Here is an 11,223-nt window from a genome sequence, read left to right on the forward strand (position 1 = left end):
TAAGGAATGAGTTCAGACAAGTTTGCATCATTTCTAGGTGGAGGCCTCTATAAGTGGACTAGTACAGGGAACAGAATAGAATTGTGTTTCTGTCAGTAGATACCAGAGAAGAAAATATGCAGTGAGAACATGGTGGAATGGTTTATTTCCTCTGTTCCTGCAAGTAGGAATGCCTGAGCAAGGAGACTAGCACATGATAGAATGGCATCTATCTGAGAGTATCTTTATACACCAAAGTATTGATAGCAGCACTTTTTGTGATAGCAAAGAATTGGAAACAAAGTTACAGTACATGAATATGCAAGAAATTATGAACATAGTGAATACAAAGAAGCATAAAAAACTTAGATGAACTGATGCAATGTGAAATAAGGAAAACCAAAAGAAAACAGACCATACCATATCCACAAAGACTGCAATGGTATATATAAAAAGAACAAGAAGCACAAAAACAATCAAAAGTGAATTTTGCAGAATTACATAAAACAAACATGACCCCAAAAAAGAGATATGACAAGACTCTCTCCTCACCCCCACTTGGCAGAGATGGGAGGTCTGCACATGTGGAACATGGCATATATTTTCATACTTTTCCTACACTTTTCCCTCATTTGTATTTAAAAATTATTCTTTGTTATATATGGTAGAGGAGAGAGAGAGAAATTTAAACAATGTAAAAGCAAAAAAAACAATAAATTATTTTTTAATTGATAGATTTCTCCTGTTAATGTATGAGTACCAAAATTTTCCCTTCTCTCTTCCTGTCCCTCTTCTCCCCCTCTCTCCAGGTTCAGTAGTTCCTTTACAAACAGTTCAAATAACCTTTTCTGAGTTTGGATTCTGTTGTGATTTCACCTTGTTCATTTGTAATTTTATTGATTTTATTTTCTCATCTTTTGTATTTTTTACACTGCTTTAACTAAAGGTAGGTCTAAAGATTTTTAAAATAGATTTTTGTTAGATCTTTATTTTTACATCCCCTTGATTTTCTTCTATCTTTCCCACTCAGAGAATCATCCCTTGTGACAAAGATGTTTTTAAAGAAGAAAAAAGAGGATTGAAAAAAATCCAGTTCCAATCAATATATATATATATATATATATATATATATATATATATATATATATATATATATGTACATATATATATATATATATTTAAATTGACATTACATATCATATTCCACATCCATGGACCCGCTTACCTCACAAAGATGTTAGCAGATGGAATTTCTAATCACATTTTTTCCCTTTGGAACCACACTTATTCTTTAAAATTTCACAATATTCACTTCACTGTTTTGTGATTATTGTTCTTTCCATTTACATTGCCGTGGTCATTTTTTAGGTTGTTTTTCTGTTTTTGTTTACTTCATTCTCCATTAGTTTATGTATGCCTTTTCATGCTACTCTGTATCATGTTTATCTTTTCTTATAGCACAATATTTCTTATTGTATTACATCCATATTCCATAATTGTTTAGCTATTCCATGGACTTTTGGGTTCTTTGTGGTCACAAAAAAGTGCTGCTATAAATATTTGGTGTAAATGGAGATTTTCTTTTTCTAGTAGCTTGGGATTCTCAGGGTCAAGGAGGGAATTTTAGGGGCTAAAATTTTAAAGGAAACTTAAAGAAAGGATGAAAAGCTAAAGTAATACTTTATGGATTAAATCCTGTAACGGGTTATTAATGAAACCATATCTTTTGGGAGATGAATACATACACAGATAGGAAAGGACTGGAGATGTACCCTGCCCTGATGCAACAATGAACAGAATGGAAATAATCATTTTATTTTTTCAAACATAACAGTGGGTTCGGGAGAAGAGGAAAATAGCAATAGAAAGAAGACAGCAGAAATTTGGTCCTTGAAGAGGAAAGTAAAAGCTGCCACTAATAAATATTATAATGGAATGGGAGAAATTTCTATGGTTAAGAGATAGGAGATTTGTAAAAGATCTTATCTAGGGTGGTAGGAATTCGCATATTAGGAGACTAGTTTCTGTGAGAAAGGTTTTTATCTCCTAGGGCTGTGTCCTATTTCATGAATAGGGGTATATGATTCCCCAAGGGAGGTCAAGATCTACAGTGATAGAAAGCACATAGAAATAGAGATAGGATAATAGGACCTTAGAAATGGTAAATAGTCATAGTTGAGGAAGGATTTAAGACTGTGTATTTGACTTAGACCATGACTCCTGTCAAGTGATACTGTGACCATTAAACAGTACTTTCTTCAAGAATTATCTTTCTAAAACTGAGGCAAAGAGGAGGGAAAGTGAAGACTGGGTCAGATATACAAATTCAATATCATGAAAATGGCAGAGGAGGGAATGCAAAATTAGGACTCAGAAAGCTCTACCTCCTTGAAGGACTCAGAATTAAGAAAGAACAGATAATGGAATAAGATATGGAAAGTAACTCTCCTTAAATATGAGAATAGAATTAAGAACAAACTAGAAGATGAGGGGGGGAAAAAGGACAAAATAAAGAAAAACTTCTCAGAAAAGGATTTAATCAAAAATCAGAAAATGGGAGTAGGATTTTAAATTATACACCTAAAGCTATCAAAAAAAGAGGAGAAATAGGTGGGGAAGTATGTAGAAAAACAGGCTAATAGTTTAAAGGAAGAAAAATCGATCTCAGGTTACTCTTTCTACAGATTAATTTTCAACCACTGCTGTTTAGTGAAATGTTAACTATTCTGTAACATTTTGCAAATCAGTTTATATTCTGAACTAGTGTTACCTTTGGCTGGCATGTGTCTCTCTTTGGCCAGGACAGTTTATGATCTATTTCAGCTTCTTCGATGTGGTTACTGATGCATTTTCATATCAGTCATATTTCTGTAAAAAAATGATGATAATTGTATTTAGCATCCTTTTATTTATTCTTTCCTTTGTGGAAAAAGCCATAAATAGATTTGAACAGGACATATTGAAGCTATTCATTTGTAAAGTTGTAAAATCTTGAAATCATGATCCTTTTCCTTTCTCCTGATTTGGTGTTGATTTGGTCTATTTTAAATTACTGAATGGTCTGACTTCACACATGGAGCTGCTTTAGTTCCCTTCCTGTATCTTAAAATAGACTATTTCATTTTGGGAGGTCCTTCAGTGCTCATCATGTGTAGAGTCTTCCAAATTTCTGTATGATGAAAATGCTCAAGATAGATAGGTGTGGGTTTTTTTTTTTTGTTATCTTTCATTTCTTAATATTGAGCCATGTTTTACAACATGGTTTCCTTATCCTTCCTGATGCCCTATGAATAAAAATCATCTCATATATATTGGAATAAGGAAGACTCGCATTCCTGAGTTCAAATATGGCCTCAGACACTTACTAGCTGTGTGATCTTGGACAACTTAACACTGTTGATTTCAGTTTCCTCACATATAAAATGAGTAGGAGAAGGAAATTGCAAACTTCTAGTGTCTTTGTCAAGAAAACCCCAAATAGGGTCACAGAGTCAGACACAACTGAAATGATTTAAACAACAAGAAGTGTAAAAAGTATTTGTCCATGTGGTTTGGAGGACCCAGTTAGATTATTTACTTTTATACTTTTTCATCATCTATTATTTATAGGTTTGTAAGCTGCCATTATCTCCTTGGCGAAACATTTTTGCCTTAATTTTTAACATTTAAAGGCAAGATGACCAAGTATCCCAAGATGTGGCATTGGCTTTGAAGACATAACAAAACAATTCCTAAAGGAGGATGTAAACATCTCTCCGAGAGGAACATATAATGTATGCCTCAATTTACTTGCAATTTCCTTATTTCATCTGTTTTCATTCTAAATGTCAATATTTTCCATTTCCTTCTCAACTTACTGATCAGTGGACAGATAAGGATTTCACCTTTAGCATTCTAATGGTTAAACTAATGTTTATAAAGGGTATAGAAATTGTGTAATTCTTTTAGGAACCTCTGTTCCCTTTTCATCCACTTTACCACCACTGTAGAAAAGCAAGAAGGACTCTATGAATAGTTATTCTAATGCCCCATTGTCATAAAGATGTCCCAGGTTTGCAATTCAAGCATTATGCAATTGGAGAACTAATAGGTGCTTAATAAGCTAGAAATGTTACTTGTATAGTCTGGACAAAAGACTGTGACTTCTGTCCAAGAAAGTTCCAATCGAGCTTCCATTTTGATGCTTTTTTGCTCAAGGCATCCCCGAACAAACAAAATATCCCAATTATTTATTTTAAAAATTCACTAATCCAGTACTTCAGGAATTTAAAACTTCACAAACATGGGTAGTCCTTCCATTAGTATAAATCGCATATTAAACTCATCTTTCCCATTAAACCCTCCTCCAAGAAAGGAATCCTCCAAACTTTCTTAATTTTCTGGAGGTATCACCAATTTCTCAATCATCCAGGTTTAAAATCTTCCAATCATATTTAATTTTCCCCTTGCTACATCTAATCAGTTGTCAAATCTTTTGGATTCAACCTCCATATTTTTTACATCCACCTTCTTCTTCCTACTCTTATTGCTACCAGTTTAGTTCAGATTCTTATCACTTCTTGCCTAGACAACATTCTAATTGGCTTTGCTCCCTCCATTCTCTCTCCACTCCAATCAACTCATCAGATGTTTGCTATAATAATCTTCTTAAGGTACAGGACTGACCATGTCACTCCCCTCCCAGTTGTCCACAGAGCAAATACAGATTTTTAAAATTGTCATTTCTAGACCTTCCTTTTTTCATGTTATTCCCCTTTATTTTGGCTAAACTGATTCTGAAATTCAACATGCCATTTCTACCCTCTGTACCTTTGCATGGGCTTTCGTCCACTCCAGCAATGTATTCCCTATTCATTCCTGTTTCACAATCCTAAACTCATCATGGCTTCCGAAGACTGAATATGAAGCATCCCTCCTGCTTCTTGGCAACGAGATCATGGGATGGAATTATATCACAAGGAAAATATTATCAGATATGGCCAGTATGGTATTTTGACTGGCTTGATTATACTTATTTGTCATGTGGGAGATTATCTAGTTAGAAAAGCAGGGCTGAGTTGGTGCAAACTGTTGGAGATGTAAAAAGAAAAAGAGAAATGAGCATCAACAGAACATTAAAATAGAGATAGGAAAACAAAAAAAAAATGTTAATAAATGTGCACCGATAAATAGGGCAGTTTTGTTACTGCTGTACTGAATTTGTTATTAATTTAAAAAAACTATACACAACAAAAGGTTATAGTTTTATATATAATCCCTTTTTTGTTCTTTGTTTATTGGAATATTTGTGTTCATGATTCTTAATTAAATAATATAAGATAATTTAATCCTTCCTTTTTTTGGTCTTTAAGATTCTGCTTAAGTGCTTTTTCTGATATATAGCCTTTCCTGATCCTCTGAATTTTTAATATTTTCTCCCTCATCAATTATTCCTAGGACACTTTGTCGAGATCTCTCCTTTGTCCCCTTTGCTACCTTTTTAATATCATGCTTTTTTCCTGCATGTGTATTTTGTACCTCTTCTCTCCCCTCTCTAAAAGCATGTCACTTTCTTTGTCAGTGACTTTATATATAATTTTTATTTTTGTGCTTCTACAGTACAGGGACTCGCACAATGGCAAATGTAGCAACTGTTTGTTGATTTTTTTTTTAACATCTTTCTTTTTTCTTCCATTTTCTAGCACACTTACTGAGACTTGGTTGCTTCCTGATGATACTACTTCACTTGCCACACTATCAGTATTGGCAACATACTCACTGATTACAATAGGGGAGTCAGAATATTCCTGACTCATTGCCATTTCCAGATTTTTCCTTTACCACCTTCATGGAGCAACCTCTCCTCTTTTGAAATGCTATCACAAAATCTAGATCCTGGTGTTCATCATCCATTGATTTCCCTTGCCCAAGACATTCTCCTTCCCTCTTTGATGGATCCATTGATTAGTTTATAGTTTTTTCTCTCTATCTCAACTCTTGCTTTCACATTAGGGGGATTTCAACACCCATCCTAATGTTTCTTCAAATACCTTTGTTAATCAATTGATTTAGTTCTCCCTTAGCAATCATACTTTCTTCTTTCTCTCATCCACAAGTGTTTTATTTACATGTTCTTCAACTCAAAAACTCCATTAGATAATGTCTTTTATCATGCCACTCTTCCCCATATTCTATGACTCCTAAGCCTGTTCTTTGTTCTCACCACATTCTCCATTCTTTCCCATCCTCAGTTCTTTCTGAAGCCATCACCCTGAAATGACTATACTTTTCTCCTTTGCCTATAAGATACCCCTTTCTGTTGGAGGCCTTCCCAGCTGCTAGTGCCTACCCTTCTGAGATTACCTTACATCTATTCTGTATAAAAACTATATGTACCTAGTTATTTAGATGCTTTCTCCCCCATTGGAACATAAGTACCTTGAGGGTGAGTCTTTTTGTTTTTCTTTGTAACCCCAGTGATTAGTAGAGTTTTTGAGTAGAGTAGAATTTTAATTCTATTATCAATAACTCTAATAATAAAAATCAATAATAAATCAATAATCCAATAATTTAATAAGTGCTTGTTCACAGAATGAATCCTAAATCATGGCTTAATATAATGCTATTGTAGTTCCACATTCAGATGTTGAGTCAGAATTGTGTCTTTGGGGTATGTCATGTTTGGTGGGGAGAAGGGTGGGAGAGAGAGAGGCTCTGGGCAAGGACAAACAACTGCTCACCATTATTAATTCCTCTGGATTTAAAAGTGCTTTCAAGTTGTCCACTGCTGGTACCCGAGTCTTGTGGCTCAAGCTAGCCCCTTAGGTGGCTGAGGGAGTGTTGCTACTGTTGATGAGAGCCCTAAGAAGTAAGTCAAGTATGAGAGCCAAGAGGACAAACTGTGGATCATTGGTGCAATCAGGGCTTGTGATAGGGATGCCGCTATGGAAAAAAAAAAAAAGAGAAAGGGAAAGCTTTGAGCTAGTGCCCTGTAGAAGCATTCTTTTGTCTAGATGGCATCAATTTGGGCATCCTCCAGCAAGGGCCCTTGGGATCTCTTCTGTGTTAAGTCTCCAAGGAGTGAGTTCTAGGTCTGGGCCCTAAAGTAGATCCTCAGGGAGTGATCACAACATTTTGTGGCCTGAGGCAGATTTATCTGAGCCAATGCATGTCAAGCTTTCTAGTCTCTTGAAGAAATATAGAGAATGTTCAGGGGGCAGTAAAGGGATCTAGAAGAGTAGAGTCTGTGATCCTAGGTTCAGATAAAATGAATTTATGCTGGACAGTTTCACTTAAGAGTCACCTTAGAGGAAGTGACTTGATGCAATGGCATAGAGTACAGCCCTTGAAACCAGGGTCTGAGCCTACATGAGTCACTTATTAGTTGTGTGATCCAGGCTAAGTCTCTCATTCTTACTGTATTTCAGGTTTCTCCTCTACAGCCTTTACAAGACTGTTATGATAAAATGAGAGAATATTTGTAAAGTTCTCTGCAAACCTTAAGACCTTATCTAAATATTATTATTATTATTAATATCATTCTGGTGGGGCATATACAGAACACTGGGACAGTTTGACAACAGTAAAAGCCCTCGTAAGAAGCATTTTTCCCCTTTGCCAATAAATACTCTCCTTAACATCCAAAAGACGTAGTTACCTATTTTTTTGTTTCTTAATTTTAAAAAGTTGATATTCTCTCTTTTTTTCCCCAATGACAGAGTCTGTCTACTACTGGGTACTATTTTTTTCTTACCATAACTAGGAATTGAGCTTACTAGTGAAAAATCAGATTTGTGCCTCTGAGGAGAAATGTCATATTTTTATGTCATCTCTTTGACTTTCAAGAAGCACAAGACTTAAATGTGGACTCTAGGGAAGTAGACATGCCATATGAGTTCTTGATCAATTGCCCTCTCTGAAGGGTCAGCAGCTAGGACCACATACAGAAGTTGAGGTAGGAGGAAAGTCATCCCCAGCCAAGTCACTGTATATATTGTTTTGTTTTGTTTTTTACTCTCAGATGACTTTCTGATTCAATCAGGGTGCACCACCATTAAAAGCAATGCAAAATTGCCTTAAATACCTAGTCTTCTTCTAAATATAGGTAGATCCCCCTGATTCTCATACAGTTATATTAGAGCTCGTGTATTCTCATACTTGGGTGCTAACGCTCTGAAATTATCTATTTGATTTGGTGTTACAGTTTCCAGACTTGTATGGAACTAAGTTCTTTATTTTTTAGAATCCTCTTAGGATGGTCAGCATCCCTCTGCTTTTCCTCTTTGTAGGGATCGGTAGATGCCAGATTCAGTTTGATCCAGTTTTGGAATGCTGGTTACAGATGTATTGAATTGATAGTGCTGAGAATGGCCACGCCGTGTTTGCACTTCATGTGAATTCCCAGCACTTTTTTTCCTAATCAGAAGGGAGCAATTTTGCCTTTGAGAAAGTAGACAGCCTCCTGCTTCCATCAAGTATCTATCTCTTAAGTATTTACTGATTAATTTGCACCAAATGGTCCCTCAACAACTATCACTCACAAGTGCAAATACCCCTGCTCGCCAATACATGCTGTTTTCCGTTAGAGTCTAGAGTTACAAATCCAAGCTACGCCAGGACAAAGCTTGTAAAACACATTTAGGAAGAAGATAAGCTTTTAAATAGAGTAATTACTCTACAGTTGATAAAAGCAAAGTTCCCTGTTTCCAAAATGTATTGCCTACCTGGTGCTGTTCAGAGGCAGGATACCTGCAAAGCTCCCCATGGCTACAGGATAAAGTCCTAATTCCTTAGCTGTGCTAACCAGAGTATACCAGCCTCAAGAGCTGTGCAGAATGGCTTTATATATCTAGTTTTACTCTACCACCTGCCAGCCTAGTTTTTCCACCTCCTCTCTAGCTGTTCCTCGGCATAGAGTCTGACCCTTTCCTCAGTTAGACATCTTCACCCAGTGCCCCAGACACATGTCATGTGGCTTGGAGGCGGCACTAACCTTTGTTTGGTTTCCCCAAATTCCCAATGCCATCTCTGCTTCTCTCAGAGTCTTCTCCATCCTTCAAAGGGACCCCAAATCAAGCTTTCATGAAGTTTGTCTGAAACACCCAGCCTAGCTGACTCTAAATTGTTCCTTCCACCTGGGGATTGCTCTAACCCCTAATATCTGTACCACCTCTTTGGCACTGAATCTATGATAACATGTATTTCTAGCTTCCTTCCCTATTAGACCATTAGAGGACAAGAAGGGTGTCTTTTATTTTAGTGGGACCTTTCAGTACAGCCTGCCACGCAATATACAAAGATGACTGCAGATACTGCTGTACAGGGGAGCAATTTACCTAATCACTCCATAACTGCTAGGTACCTACTTTGCTTCCTTTTTAGGATGCCACAAAAGGGCTGCTATGAAAAAATTTGGAATATGTGTGATTTTTCTTTCTGGCTTTGATTTTCATTCAAGTATACGCCAAGTTAGGAGGATTGCTGAATCAACGGTTGTACGTGGGTAACAGTAATTACCCTGCTCCCAACACTCAGGAATAAGTTTTTGCTACCTGTAGTTCCGTGATATCTGACTCCTTGTGACCCCTTGGAGTGGAGTGTACTGCCTGTGGGGTGGTTTTCTTGGCAAGGATACTGGAGTGGTTTGCCATTTCATTCTCCAATAGATTAAGGGGGGGTGGGCTGGCTAGGCCTGCCTGCCTGCCTGCCTGCCTTCCTTTCTTCCTTTCTTCCTTCCTTCCTTCCTTCCTTCCTTCCTTCCTTCCTTCCTTCCTTCCTTCCTTCCTTCCTCCCTTCCCTCCTTTCCCTTCCTTCCCTTCCTTCCCTGTCTTCTCTCATTTCCCTCCCTTCCTTCCTCACTCCTCTCCACATTCCTCCAGTTTATTCTCTGCATTTACGATAAGATTTTTCATTCGAATTCCTTCAGAATTGTCATGGATCACTGTCCTACTGAGAATAGCAAACTCATTTACAGCTGCTCATAAGGGTTGGTCTCTCACCAGTTCTGTTCAACTGCTAACAGTCCAGTGAGTTTTTATAAAGGAGTATTTACTTCAAAGGTAAAATAATAAATATTCAATCAGATCCTATAACACATGGGAGGCATAATCCCCCCTCCCACATCAATCCCTGGGTAAATGGAGGGGATTAGCTTACCCCTTTAGCTCAGTTGCTATAGCGTGAAGTCTCAAGTTCCAAGTCCAAAGCCTCTCTTGGCCTTGAATCCCAGGCACCCTGGATTTTCAGAGCTTCTCAGCTGGGCTGGCTGGCTTCAACGGCCCAAATGCAATCTCAGCCTCAAGGTTGCTATGGCTTGAACTCCCACTTCAGTGGAGATTACTGCTTGCATCTGAAATTGAGAAAAACAAATAAAACAGCTGTAAAGCTTAAAAGGAGAGAAGAGGATGAGCTCTCCTTTTCACCAAATCAGTTGATGGCCCCTACCCTGTGGATAAACTGGGACATTTACCCTTTGGGCACAGCAGGAAAAAGAGTGACTATCCTAATCTAGCAATCTTATCGACAATCTCTTCCAGCTGTTCAACCAATCAATTAAGGCTACTCAGTCTACATTTTTTTTGGCTGAGGCAATTGGGGGTTAAGTGACTTGCCCAGGGTCAATCTGGGCAAATGTGTTAATCTGAAACCAGATTTGAACTCAGGTCCTCCTGTCAGTCTATATTTCTTAAACCTCTACTAGATGCTAGCCTTGTTGTTATCTATCCATCATTCTCCAAAACTAGATGGTGCAGTGAACAGAGCACCAGATCTGGAGTCAGGAAGAGTTCAATTTCAAATCTGAATTCCAACAAGTGCCAGGCATTGGACTGGGGATACCTAAGGAGATAAAGTGGAGTCTCTGGCCTCAAAAAGTTTTCAATCTAATATATTATAAGTGTAATGCTCCCAGCCAAGATGTAGGATGTTTCCTCCCAGAATTATTTCCCTCCTCCCAGATTACTTCCAAGTTAGGAGACCTGCTTTAGAATGACTTTTCTCATGGAATTCTTAATTGTCTTTCAAAACAATCATATCATTTTACAGCTCTCCTCATGCTACATTAGAATTAGAGTTCCTGTCTTCTTCCAGGTCCTGTGACATTTGCTACATCAGTCTTTCTTTGTCAATTGGTTGTGTGTGAGGTCAGACCTTGGAGTTGTTCGAATTTGCACATTCCATTTACTAATAATTTAGATAATTTTATAAGGTTGTTAATTGATTTCATCTTTTAAAAAATTATTTGTTCTCCCAACAGACAATGGCCAA

The 11,223-nt window shown here is 37.2% G+C and overlaps 1 long non-coding RNA gene across 1 annotated transcript; it reads right to left on the reverse strand.

Annotated features, from left to right (window-relative positions):
- Positions 1-4,798: 4,798 nt before the first annotated feature.
- On the reverse strand, positions 4,799-10,315 carry LOC127543046 (uncharacterized). The gene is made up of 3 exons (XR_007949118.1): positions 10,114-10,315; positions 6,699-6,900; positions 4,799-5,046 (listed from the first exon to the last, which is right to left on the reverse strand). It is a non-coding gene; the product is annotated as an uncharacterized LOC127543046 (long non-coding RNA).
- Positions 10,316-11,223: the final 908 nt, after the last annotated feature.

The sequence above is a fragment of the Antechinus flavipes genome, chromosome X, assembly GCF_016432865.1.
Source record: "Antechinus flavipes isolate AdamAnt ecotype Samford, QLD, Australia chromosome X, AdamAnt_v2, whole genome shotgun sequence".
Lineage (NCBI taxonomy): Eukaryota > Metazoa > Chordata > Mammalia > Dasyuromorphia > Dasyuridae > Antechinus > Antechinus flavipes.